Here is a 13,864-nt window from a genome sequence, read left to right as displayed (position 1 = left end):
CCATCATTGCAGGATTTTAGGAAGGCCCTGGAAGCCTACTATTTTAGAAGGCTGAAATCTTGTAGATAGCGATGTCCTGGTCTGCACATTAGCCTGAGAGGTGTGGATTAGGGTATCTTGTTAGGAATTCCCAGCATCAAATTCCTCAAGCATCTCTATATCTTGCTGCCAAAGGACAGATCAGGAAACTTCTCTGACTCTTAGAGTCAATCAAATAGTTTGAGTCCTGGGGATGATCTCCTGTTTTATATTTGTTGCATGTTGTAGTTAGTTTGTTTTTTTTTGGGGGGGGGGGTATATTCTGACATGTTTATGACTTACTGACCTAGGAGTTAATGGTTTTCTTGGATTCCAAGAAATGTTATGTCATTTCTTTCTTCACTCAGCCATATTTAACTTTTCTACATGAGGCTGTTAATCAGCTGTTCGTTGGCTGTTAATCTCCTGTATCTACTTTCAGTTCCGTTGCAGAATTGAGATCCAAGCACTACACCAAGCATTTCCTTTCCTGCTTTTCTGCTACATAACCTCTTGGTGGCACTGTGATATAGCGGAATAGCACAAAAATATAAGTTAAAAATGCAATTTCTTTCACTTTTATAATTAAATACCACACTTTCCCTGCTCTAAAAAAAACTTGCTGAAAGTGCTCTTTAGACACAAAAGTGAAACTAGAAGGTCAAGCTGTTGTTTAAAGAACCTGTAAACAACTTTGAATAGGGAATGACGAGTGCACAATAAGTGCCTCATGTATACCCAGAAACCAGGGAAGGGTCCTTTCATTGCAGGGAACAAGCACAAAGTCATTTGCATAGCCCTGCCACTGAAGCAAGTGAGTGGAGCAAGAAACTCATGAATAACCGTCTGTGTGTGCGCGTAGGGATGGTTTCAGGTGGGGACTTGTACTATTGCAACCCCTTCCAGGATCCTATCTTTGCCACACCCTGTTTCAGCAGTGAATGGCAGGCTTTCCCCCTTTTTAACAATATTCCTACATGGAAAGGAAAACGATGCACTTGGGGACATTACTGGGGTAGAGTCTAAGTTCTTCCAATGATCAAGCCACAAAGAACTAAGTCTGTTCCTACCTATTCACATAGTCCCATTCTGGGTTCTGTTCCTTGATCCATGCTAGAGTCTGATAGGATGTTGGGAAATTGTGTGTGTGTGTGCACGCACACGCATGTGTGTAAATATATATGGCTGCTAGAAATTCCCCTGACCTGAACTTTTGCAAACTGTTTAGATTCAGAAATACTTGCTGAGGTTGAGAAGTGGGTAAGCGTACTGGTGGACTTTGAAATGAAAATTCTTGCAGTAGAGGCTGATATCGGTAAGTTATCGAGAGATGGTACATGGAATGCAGAAGAATCTCATTGCTGTGGGTGGGGGGTGGGGGGGTGGAAACCCACCCTGAAAGTGGACCTGCTGAAAGTCCTGCAGAGCCTGAAACCCCACAGAGATGCTACCAGCCCTAAGCACGACTAAGCTAGATGGACCAATGTTCTGACCAGCAGAACCGGAGTGGGCTGACTGTGCACACCAAGAGCAGCAACCGCTCTTTCAAACCACCACAGCCCTCTTGAAAATACCACTTGAAAATAGCCTCACTGGTTTTCCACAAGGACAACTGTCACTTTCTCACCTGAAAGCAAAGAAACAGCGCAGGGGTCATTTCACTGCGGACCGGGCTGTCTCTGTCATGGCTCCAATAGACGAGAGCAATTTAATCAACTGCTAGCTACAAGGCATATGGATAACTCAGGATATCGTATCATGTAACTTTCCATTTAATACTCTCAGAATTAATGGTGGTTGTCTAGGTAACCTTAGGGTGCAACCCTATGCGTGTTTAGACAGGAAAAAAAGCCCTACAACTCCCTGAACCCTCTCAGCTGTCCATGATGACCATTCACAGTAAGACATGTAGCCTGTGTGGCTAGTTTGGAAAGTGGAAAGGCAGGGTATACATTATCCAAGAGTCAATAAACATTTTATTACTGACTGTTTAATGGCTTTAAAAGGGCAAAGAGAAAGACATCAGAGGAATGAATGATATTTTTCCATTAGAATAAGTTAAATATGTTCATGCTTAGAATAACAATTTTGGAGGGTATAATGTTTGTTTTCTCCTTGAAGAATTCTGTGTTTTCGTAGACTTGAATGTAACGAAATATCAGTGAGCCTTTCTACACGAGGCATTTATTGTGCACTCATCATTCCCTGCTTATGGTCGTTTATGGGTTCTTTAGATGATGCCTTGCAGTTTTGATTTTGTATCTAAAGAGCACTTTCAGCAAAAATAAATTTAGAGCAGGGGAAATGTGCTATTATTTGTGAAAGCAAAAGAAAATGCTTTTTTCCACTTGTGTATTTGCACTGTTCCACTATACCACAGTGCCTCTTTGAGGTTATGTAATGGAAAAGCAGGAAAGGAAATGCTCTTCATGTAATGCTTGGATCTCAATTCTGTGATGAAACCGAAAGTAGATACAGTGGATTAACAATCCCGTGTAGAAAAGCCCAGTATGTAATATGCATGTGTGTGTGTCTATGTGTGTGTGTGTGTTTAATGTTGTAGCCTTTAAGTAGAATTGTTCATTTTATGCTAAAACTGTCAGCTACATGTAAGGGCCCCCTGCTGTGGCCCCTGCTGCCCCTCAAATTCATTTAGAAAATATTTTGCAAACAAGCTAACTTTGACACCTTGGGGCACTCCTTAGCCACTGCAGACTCCATTAAAAAAAACAATCAGCACCCACTGGTGCAGGGGAGGGGCAGCCCATGGGGGAATGGCCCCAGGACCTCCTGACATTGCCCACCCCTGATTACATGACTTCGATAATGACACTTTTCATTGGGTAAGTGAACAAAATATCAGTCCATGTCATGACAATGGGACCAAGTTTCTCCACTTACTGAACCTCCATTTCGCTGAAAATGAGACAGGTAACCTTTTAATCCAGCCAGGCTATTTCCACAACCTTTGTCTTTTAGTCCAGGCCTTTCTGTTATGGATCTGTGGGCAGTATCCAACCGTGTCACTCAGCAAACTCAAATGACACCAGTAGAGCTCCAGCAAGCCTTTCCGTCCCGCAGGCGGTTGCGCATTATGCTCGCAAACCAGCTGTGTGAGCATGATGTGTAATTGATTGTGCAACTGGCTGTGCAAGCACGATGCACAGCCACTTGTACAAATGCAATTTGCAGTCGGTTGCACAGCCACACTTGTGCACATGTAACTGTAGTTGGATTATCCTCTTGCACATAGTTTGGAACCAAGTTTCCAGTAACACAACATCATTTGCGCTAACAGACTGACACAGTCGGAAACTGCCCTGTGTTTTAATTGTGTTTTAGATTTAATGATTTTTATTGCTTTGAACAGTATTTTAATTTTGTATTTATTTGTGAGCCACCCAGAGAATGTACATTATGGGGCAGCGATATAAATACAGTTAATAAATAAATACATAAATAAATCTACAAAATAGGTTCTAATAAATCCCCCCTCCCCTTCCTTGCATATTTCCTGACTTGGCTCAAAGAGGACATTGTTAAAAAGATAAATACTGGGTGGAAGCCATACAATGGCAGCATCTATTACATCATCCCTGGAGAATTGAGTCACAGAGACGCCCGACTGACTTGTGAAAAGATGAAGCTCAGGTTGACTACTATTAAGACTCCCGAGGAGGAGGTAAGTAAAAGAATGGGCTGAAAAGCAGCTCTTCCCAAGATCATGATGGCATCCTCCCATGTAGCCCAGCTTATTTCTTTTTTCCGAAGGGTTTTGGTACTCCTTTTGCTGCTGCTGCAAGACTTCAAATTCCAGCAGCAGCAACACAACAGTGTTGGGGGCCTGGCCACCATTTTGCATAATCCCCACTGCCCCAAATCTCATAACAGTCCTGGGCATTGTCGTGGCTGGAGCGAATGGCAGCCATTGCCTATATGTACATAGACACACACACACACACTTCTCTTGTGCCACTTCAAAAGCTCAATGCAGAAGTTCCTCCATACACCAATACCTGCTCTGTCCCCCACCCCTATTAATACCTATTAATGGGCAGTAGCCAATGTTGCTCCTACACAGAGTAGACCCATTAAAGTGAATGGGCCTAGTTTATGTAGGGCTACCATTGGATACTGCCCAATGTTTTCACCTGTAAAAAAGGGGGGCAGCAGGGGGGAGGGGTGCAACCTTATTTCTACTGAGATGCAATTTGTATCACCTTGTTGTTTTCTGTCCCATTACTCTGAGGCCTTTCTCTGTGGCGCTGTGGCATACTAGATCAAAGTGGAATGACACAAGTACCCTGGTGGCAGTTTTGTTTCACAATTCTAAAAAATACCACATTCTCCCCACTCAAGAAGACCCAAAACAAAAGGGGGAAAGTGGTTGGAAAGCATGGGGGAAACACTGACGGACGATGGCATTGTCTAAAGCACCTGGAAACTCCCATGAGTGGAGAATGGCAAGTACACAATAACGGCCTCATTTCGAAAAGGTCTGTGACATCACCTCTCCTGCCTATCCACACTGCATTGAATGGGCTGCCAACCCAATCTATTTCCCCTGTGTTTGTTTCCCTGTCCTCTTCAGAGGCTTTGTGGTAAGTGCTCCGCCTTTCCCAAACTCATCTTGGTTACTGTTTCCTGGATCAGGACTTTGGCTAGCATCAGCCTGTCATAGGGAGTTGTCAGTGGGGCCAGAAAAATGCTACATAGAAGCATAGAGCATAGAATCATAGGGTTGGAAGGAGCCTACAAGACCATCAAGCCTAACCCCTTGCTCAATGCAGGAAGCCTGATTCCCAGGCAGTCTCCCATCCAAGTACTACCCAGGGCTGACCCTGCTTAGCTTCCGAGATCAGACAAGATCAGGCACATCCAGCCAAGATGACAATGTGGTGAATCATGGTCTGAAAAGGTGTGAGAGGAGAAGCTAGCCCTTTAGTCTCAGTAAAGACACCCAGATTGTCTCTTTTGCAGGCTTTTATCGAGTCACTTGTCAGAGACCTAGATGTTGGAGTATGGTTTGGGCTCCAAAAGTTTGGTGATCATTGGAGATGGGTTGATGACACACCAGTTAATACAACGTGAGTCTGAAAGCAAAACTCTTCTATAGCCTTTATTGTATTAACTTTCTCAGAAAGTTTCTAAAAGGAGTCCATATTTTTTGCATTCCCTGAACTTAGCACAGAATGTGGTTTACTGAAAACCTATGCTTTAATTTATATATAACAATGGGGGTCTGTAGGGGGCTAGCAGTATTCTATCATCCGGGCACATCAGGACAGGTTGGCATTCAATTATATTTAGCATTTGACCATATTTGAATACTGCCATGCTGTGGTGTTAATTCCCACTAACAAGGGAGGAGGGGACTCCCTCAGGCCCCCTCCTGTGAGGATTCTCACAGCCATCCAGTCAGCGGAGGGCCGAATTGCCCGGCAGGAGCATCCCTGCCCTCCCAGACGGACGCTGCTGTCTGCTCTGCGACGATGGGACAAGGCCCAGCAGTGACCAAGGGGTTAGAGCACTAAAGACTGAAGGGATCGCGGCCTGTAACTTGAGGGGGGAGACGTCTAATGCGGACATGACAGAGGCTTACACATGACAGGTGTGAAGAGAGCGGACGGGTGGAGTCTTCCCCTTCCTCTCTCTAGCAATGGCAGAAGTCTCGGCAAGTACCAAACCCCACACTTTGCATCCACATTCCCAAACAGCAGGCAAAGGCAGCAGTGCTGGGCCAACTCCCGGGAATGTATGAAGTCCAAATATACAGGGAGCGCAGCCTCTGCCACAGCGTGCCTTAGTCGCATGCAAATTAGATTACCGTAGCACACGCCACGTGGGGCTGCCCTTGGAAAGCATTCCAAACCGCAGCACCCAGAGATGCTTCCGCTGCTTTTCGGATCGCATCTCTCCCATTGTGTCTAATCTGCAATGGCTTCCACCAGTTCCCAGCTCAAGATGTTGGTTATTACCCACCAAACTGTAAACCATGTGGGACCACGTTATTTGATGTCTGCCTCCTCCTACATAAACCTGCCCACCGACTTCATGCACAACTTGAGGCTCACTGCTGCTGACAGAGGCTGCTGAGATGGGGGCAGGGTGTTCTCAGCTGTGGTGCCCTGACTGGATCTCGCTCCCAGGAGAGACCCAGCTGGCTCCCTCACTGATGGCTTTTAGGCCGTCGGCTTTATTCCAGCAACCCTCTGGCCTGTTTTTAATTCTTGCCTGCAAGCTGTTCTCTCGCTCTGTTCAACTTTCCTGTTTTAGGATTTTGTATTATATGAGTTTAATATCATTGGCTGACTTGGAGGCCCTCAGAAGGACCCATAGGCAGGATACAAAGAGAGCCAGTGGGCAAAATGGGCAGTTGCCCAGGGCCAAACCCCATCAGGGGCCCACCCAGGGCCACGCCATGCCATCTGGTGCCCAAGTGCTCCTCTTGAGTAAAGCCTTTAGTCTTGAACATCCAGAAATATCCTGCACGGGCAGAATTCGGCCTGATATTTAAGCAGGAAAGGAGCTTGATCCCTGCTCCATTTTTGTAGCCCGTGGGGAGGTCGTGGCTAGAAATGGCATGGAGCAGGTCAGTTCTAGCCAGCGATATTATGGTTTTAGGTTCTATTTTGCATTCAAATTGTTTGGCGGAGCAGGAGTACTGCAAGCCATTCAGAGAATGTCATGGTATGGGGCAGCATATAAATGTCATAAATAAAAATTGGAAATTAAAATAAAGGTATCCATACTGATTGGAGAAGCTGCGAGTCATCATTTGATCGTCTGAAGACTTCCTGGTTCGTTTTGATGCCATTGTTTTCCCCTCCCACCAGGTAGAAGTGAGAGTTGCCCATGGAAAACCATGTGCTAGCAGCCAGTACTATCCCCTCTCCTTCCCATTGTTTCTGGTGCCAGCCTGGGCTGGCTGCAAGCTCTGGCAACTCTCTCTCTATCTCTTTCTATCTATCTAAAATCATTTCTAGGCTCCCTTTAAGGATGCAACCCTCTTAAGGTGGTGTACAAGATAAAACCACATGAAGCGGATACAATAAAAACTCAGAGGTGACCACCTATCCAATGTAGAGTGGGTGCAGCATGGAAGGGATCATCTCCTCCGTGCTCCTTCTGCCCTATATTTATGGCTAGACAGCCAAAATCAACTGTCTAACTGGGGACATCGGAGGTGGAGGGGAGAAGCTGCATGGAGCATAGGAAGCATCATAACGGCACTTCTGTAGTCTCCTCCTCTCCCTGCCCCCAGGAACACACCCTTTTCACCCACTTGGTGCTTGGTTTATGGAAGGGGGGAGGGAAAAGAACTGCGCTGCCTAAGAGGCAGTGGGGGGGAGAGGAGAGTGTGGTTTCTGGGGACCAAGCCCTGGCTCCGAGCTCAGTCCTGAGAAACCAAAAAATCCTATGGCCATCTAGGTACTTTCTAGTGGCCATAGGGTTGCTCTCTAAGTCTAGCGAGGGGAACTGTTGATGCAGGAGGTAATCAATGCCTCCTTGAAGGAGAGAGAGAGTCCCACCACCCCGAAGAAGGTGATAGTGCAACTACTTTTTAAGAAAGCCTCTCCAGACACAGAAGATTGTAACATCTTCCATCCAGTTGCAAAGATCACCTTCTTGGCTAATGTACTTGAGCAGGTGATGACTGTTCGACTTCCAGCTCTCTTTAATGAAATGGATTGTCTAGGCCATTTCAATCTGATTTCAGACCTGGCTTCTGCCCAAATACTGTCTTGGTTGCCCTGATGGATTACCTATGCGAGGAGAATGACAGGAGGAGTGTGACCCTATCGATTCTCCTTAACCTCTCAGCAACTTTTAATGTGGTACCTTGTTTATGGTATCCTCCTGAGCCAACATGATAAGTTGGGAGTTGGAGTCATGGTGAGATGGTGATTCTGCCTCTCCATGATGGGTCATTTGCAGAGAGTTGCACTACGGGCTTCTGCTGAGTCCCTTGGCACTTACAGCTTAAGCTTATGCCACCTTGTCCCCCATGTTTTTTTTAGCAATTATACAAAAGTGGCGGGAGAGGTCAGCCAGGGATTTGGAGTAAGGCCCCATCAGAATAAAGGCTAGTTCTTTTTCTCCAAGTCTGGTAAAACTGTAGACATTCCAAATCAGTGCCTGGAGTCCATAAAAGGACTACATGAGGCCTAATGAATAGAAGTTAAATCCTGAAAAGATCAAGGGGCTGTGGGTATATGGTTCCCGGATTCAGGTAGATGGCATTCTGCCCGTTCTGGATGGGATTGTTCTACTCCCCCTGAAGCAGCGGATTTGCATTTGAAAAGTCTCCTGGATCCAGCTTTGCCACTCAATTAGCCAGCCTTAATGGTACAGAGCACCTCTCTCCAGCTCTGGCTGGCTCACCCACTGAGGCCCTTCCTTTATAGGGACAGTCTGACTGTGCTTCTCCATGCTGTGGCAATCTCCCAACTTGACCACTGCACTGTTTTATACATGGGGCCACCTTTGAAGATGGTTCTCAAACTTCAGCTGGTACAGAATAGAGGTGAGGTGGGTGACAACTCCAAAGAGGGTTTTTTCAGCAGTGTTACCACCATTATCAAATAGCCCTCCCCAGGGAGGGTTACCTTCTGCCAACATTACTTTTTCTATTCCCATCACTTTTTCTGCAGACCCAGACAGAAATATTTGTATCCACTCTAGCATTTTAAGTGTTTTTCCATCATGATCCAATACAGGTCTACTCAGAAGTAAGTCTCCTTGAGTTCAGTGGGGCTTATGCCCAACTAAGTGCATATCAGAGCATGGCCTAAGTGGCTTGAGCATTTTTACACTTCTTAAACTCTCCCAACTGCTCATGTGCCAGTCCATTTATCATGGTTGTTATATATTTGGATTCTGTCAACTGGCCAGGAATCACATTTTGTTGAGGCTGGTATAATGTTTGAAATAAACAAATGCTCAGATTCTGGGCTTGCTGCCCCAAGCCTGACCCCTCTGGTGCTATAGGAACCTAGGAAGCAGCCTTGTACTTGGTCATCCTCTTTGACCATCTATGCCAATATTGCCTACTCTGACCAGCCACAGCTCTTCAAGGACTCTAGCAGAGATCTTTCCCATCACTGGAAATGTTTAAGACCACAGGGGGAAGCCTCAGAGGGTTGGGAAAGACAAAGGATGCATTCCCCCCCCCTTGCCCTCTCCTGAAACCCCCCTCTCCATGATGCCTGGGCAAGTTCTCTTCTCTTAGGGGCTGGGGATACGCCATTACATTTTGTTGTGAGTTCCCACTATGTATGAGCAGCTAACTCCATTGGTCAGATGCCTACCCACTGGGAAGTGAAATGGGGCTGCTGAAAACTAAGGGAAGTGTTTCTACATCCCGGGAGACCTCCTCAAGTATGCAGAAGTACCTACATTTGTAAAATCAACAGAAAATCCAAAGAAGGCTGGGCATGCATAGAGCCACTCCAGGAGCCTTGGGGAGGAGATGTCAAAACCCAACTGAAAGTATACTGGAGGAGGGTGTGGCTGGCTGGCTGGACTCCTGGACAGGAGCACTTGTGGTGGGGGATGGAGATACACACCAACATATTCTGCAGATCTCCTTTGTATAGGGAGAGACCTCCAAAATGAATCAATATTGTGAGTAGGTGGTAAGTGAGATGGGGGGGGTATCGTATAGTAAGCATCTATTTAATGGAAAATTTCTACTGGATATGCTACACTATAACAAATAACAAATCCAGACAAAAGTATCACTTCTTTTTTTAGATTCTGGAAGGCAGATGCCAAAGAGACAAGTGCCATAAAAAAAAACTGTGCTGAAGTTGAAAAACATTGCCAAACACCAGGAAGATGCTGGGCTGATTCTCCCTGCAATGAATACAGAGTTGGTGTTTGTAGGATGTATGCAGATCCACTGTGGGCGCGTTAAGACCTGGATTCATTGATCTCCATGCAAAAGCAAAAATGAATGAAGCCCCATTTCACTGCAGAAGTCAATGGCTAATCCAGTCACCTTATGGAAATGGGGCACAAAGGAGCATCTCTCTCTGACTCAACACTGTGTCAATGCTGGTTCCTTGAGGCTGGAAAAGAATTTTGTCTCCGTCAAATATGTAGATGAGACAAAAAATAGAGTGTGAAAGGCTTCAGTCACAGCCCACTTTCTGTTGCAACGTATCAGTATAGATTACCCATAAACATCTGTCACATTCTCCTTCACCAACTTCTGGCTCATCCTTCTGATATAATCTGTAAGGTGGGGGAGGGAATATTTTGGTGTCACCAATTGTGGTATCGCAAGTTCTAAAATCTTCCAAATTTGGCTCTAGGGTTGAACCAGAATTTTGCTTCAGTTCACAAATCACTCAAAAATGCCCCACTTGGAACCCTGAACATGGACATGAACAGGAGTTGATGTTCTCCCCGCAGAAAAGGTCACAAATTCCAAAACTTGCATTCACAAAATATGTACTTTAAAATATGCATTTTTAAAAAATTCACACATTAAGAAGATTCCTGAGTGGTTGAAGAGAACTTCAACCACATATTTCAACTAAACCCAAGCAACAAAACCAATACATAGCTCTGTATTGACAGGAGCCACCGTGCAGGCCTAGCTAGTGGAAGAGCTGGGTTATAAGAAATAAGAAGTGTAGGCTAGCTTCAGTTTGGGCTCAGTGTATGTTCAGGGTTTAGCCCTCATAGAGCAGCTCATAAAGTGAAGTTCAGAAATATACTCTTCCCAAATCTGAGACTTCAGCTTATTGTTTAGTCTTAAAAAGCACAGAAAAAGGAATCATTCCAAGTTTGAGAGCTCAGCTTATCACAGAAAATGGACTCAACCCTTGCAAACCACATCCCTTCCAAAATCAGATACCCAGTGTCATCCCTTCAGCCCCTTGTATCCCCAGAGGAGGCTAAACTACATCCCAAATCATCCCTTCTCCCCTTTGTCTGTTCACTCCTCAAATGACCCATTGACTAGCATCCTCTCCCCTAAATAGGTCTCCTATTGACTATTGTCTTCTCCCCTAGATGGAAAATCTCCACTCCCAAGGGGCCCAAATGACCTAAATTCCCACTCACTGGAAGCTAGTGCAGACCAGTAGCCCTTGCCTTTCAAACAAGTCCCTCTAATCAGATGGGCTGCAGCAGCAGTTGGGCCAAGCTAGCCAGAGGCATATAAGGAGGCAGGCTTGCGAGGGAGCCAGCTCTCCTAGTGTGAGGAGCCCCAGTGACGAACCATCTCAGCACCAGTGATGAAGCCTCAGCACACAAGTGAGCTAAGCACCCATGCAGGTTTAAGCAATAGGGCAAGGAGGCCAGGGAGGTCAACTCTTCCCTCCCTCCTCATAGTAAGTAAGTGTAAATAAATGCAAATAAATTCCCCACCTTCTCCTAGAAACAACTTTGTTTTCCAGGTAAACAAACCAATAATAGCAATTTAAAAATGTATGAAGGTATATAACCTGATGGGATCTGAGCTAGCAGTGAGCAACCAAGAAAGAGATCTTGGGGTTGTGGTGGACAGCTCAATGAAGATGTCAGCCCAGTGTGCGGCTGCTGTAAAAAAGGCAAACTCCATGTTAGGCATAATTAGGAAAGGAATTGAGAATAAAACTGCCAATATCATACTGCCCCTCTACAAATCTATGGTGCAGCCACACTTGGAATACTGTGTACAGTTCTGGTCACCACAGCTAAAAAAACGGTATTGTAGAGCTGGAAAAAATGCAGAAAAGGTCAACTAAAACAATCAAGGGGCTGGAGCACGTCCCCTATGAGAACAGGTTACAACAGCTTGGATTGTTTAGCTTGGGAAAAAGGAGGGTAAGGGGAGACATAATAGAGGTGTACAAAATTATATGTGGTGTGGAGAATGTGGATAAGGGGACATTTTTCTCCCTCTCTCAAAATACTAACACAGGGTCCTCCCATGAAGCTGATTGGTGGGAGATTTGGGACAGATAAAAGGAAGTGCTTCTTCACACAGCACATAGTTAAACAATGGAATTCACTACCACAGGATGTAGTGGCCACCAATTTGGACAGCTTTAAAAGGGGGTTGGACAAATTCCTGGAGGAAAAGGCTATCAGTGGCTACTAGTCCCGATGGCCATGTGCTACCTCCAGTACCAGAGGCAGGGAGCCTATGTATACTAGTTGCTGGGGAACATGGGTGGGAAGGCACTGTTGCGCTCATGTCCTGCTTGCGAGTTCCTGGTCAACAGCTGGTTGGCCACTGTGTTAACAAAATGCTGGACGAGATGGACCCTGAGACTGACCCAGCAGGGCTCTTCTTCTGTTCGTATGTATAGTCTCCTCCAGTGGAGCTTCCAGGGTGGTTTACAATGAACACGATAACACATAAATAAAATAGTTGCTTGCATGTAAAGCATCTCTTCCATATGCAAGGGATGTTCCACTGAGCTGCAGCCCTTCGTCCCAAGTGCCATCCTCCAGACCTGGGGCTTACAAAGTGGTGCCTGTGAGCTTCAATGTGCCCACAGAAGCTCTCTTGCTGCCCAAGAGGCTCCCTGACCCTCCTGCTTCTAATTTTATTTCTTAAGATTTTTTAAATAAAATATTTGTTAACTGGTCTTCTCGTAGGGATGGACGAAAGTCCCTTTCCTGGTCCCGCAGCTGTTTTCGGTGGGGGGGGGAGGCGCTCTGTTTCTCCCCCCCGAAATTCTTGGCGGGTGGGGAGGCGCCCATCCCTCCCCACCGAAATTCTGGCCGGGGGGGAGTGCCCCGCCTCTCCAACCGCGAAAGAAAAAAATTATGTAAAAAAAAAAAACGTGATAGGCTATGTAACGATTTACGTAGCCTATCACGGCTAGATTTTCAAAGTCAGCCATGATAGGCTACATAAATCGTTACGTAGCCTATCACGGCTGACTTTGAAAAAAAAAAAGCGCATACGCAAATGGCGGCCATTTGCCCATGGGCGCTGCCATTTGCGTACGCGCTTTTTTTTTTTTTCAAAGTCAGCTGTGATAGGCTACGTAACGATTTACGTAGCCTATCACGGCTGACTTTGAAAATCTAGCCGTGATAGGCTACGTAAATCATTACGTAGCCTATCACTTTTTTTTTTTTTTTAACTTTACTTGGAAATGGCGGCGGTGGCAGCCTGTCAGAAGACCGGCCGCCGCTGCCACCGAACCACCGAACCACCGCTGAACCGCCGCCGGGACCCGCCTCCGAGAGGGACATTCGCACGAGGTAAGTCCCATCCGGGGGGGGGGCGGAGAATTTCCCCACCAATTTCGGGGGGCCGAATGCGTTGGCATTTGGCCTCCCGGAGATTCGTGGAGAAATTCTCCGACATCCCTAGTCTTCTGCAAAGCGAAAGGCTGCCCTCCAGCACCATCTGTATTTGGGTCCCAAGGAGTGGTTTTCAGTTTGGGAGTTCAGACCTCCACAGCACCTCTGCCTTGTTCTTCAGTTGTTGGGCACGTTACTTTTCTTTCAGTCTCACCAGTTTGCCTTTTGGGAAATGATTGCTTTGTGACCAGCTATGTGTTGGCAGAACAGGGAGAACCTGACAGGGGATGAGCTGTGTGGAATCCTAGCTGAAGGAGCACACTTTACCCTGGATAGATCCCACTGGAGACTCTGGATCACAGGAATAAGAAAGCCTGGAATTTCTACAGAACATACATATTGTATAGAGTGGTCCCCAACTCAAGATGGAGGGAGACCCAAAGAGATGTCTCGTCTCCAAGAGGCACGAGCATGAAGAAGAAGGAAGTAGGAAGTGAGGTCAGCAACCCTAAGAGTATCAGTCTAGCACCAGAAGGAAGGTCAACACAGATCACAGGACAGTCAAAGAAGCTTGAAGGTCCTCTCTCTA

Source organism: Heloderma suspectum, chromosome 5, assembly GCF_057233095.1.
Source record: "Heloderma suspectum isolate Gila_16-S chromosome 5, 16-S_ref, whole genome shotgun sequence".
In the NCBI taxonomy this organism is placed as follows: Eukaryota; Metazoa; Chordata; class Lepidosauria; order Squamata; family Helodermatidae; genus Heloderma; species Heloderma suspectum.
The sequence above is the reverse complement of the archived record's forward strand: the minus strand, read 5'-3'. Positions refer to the sequence as shown.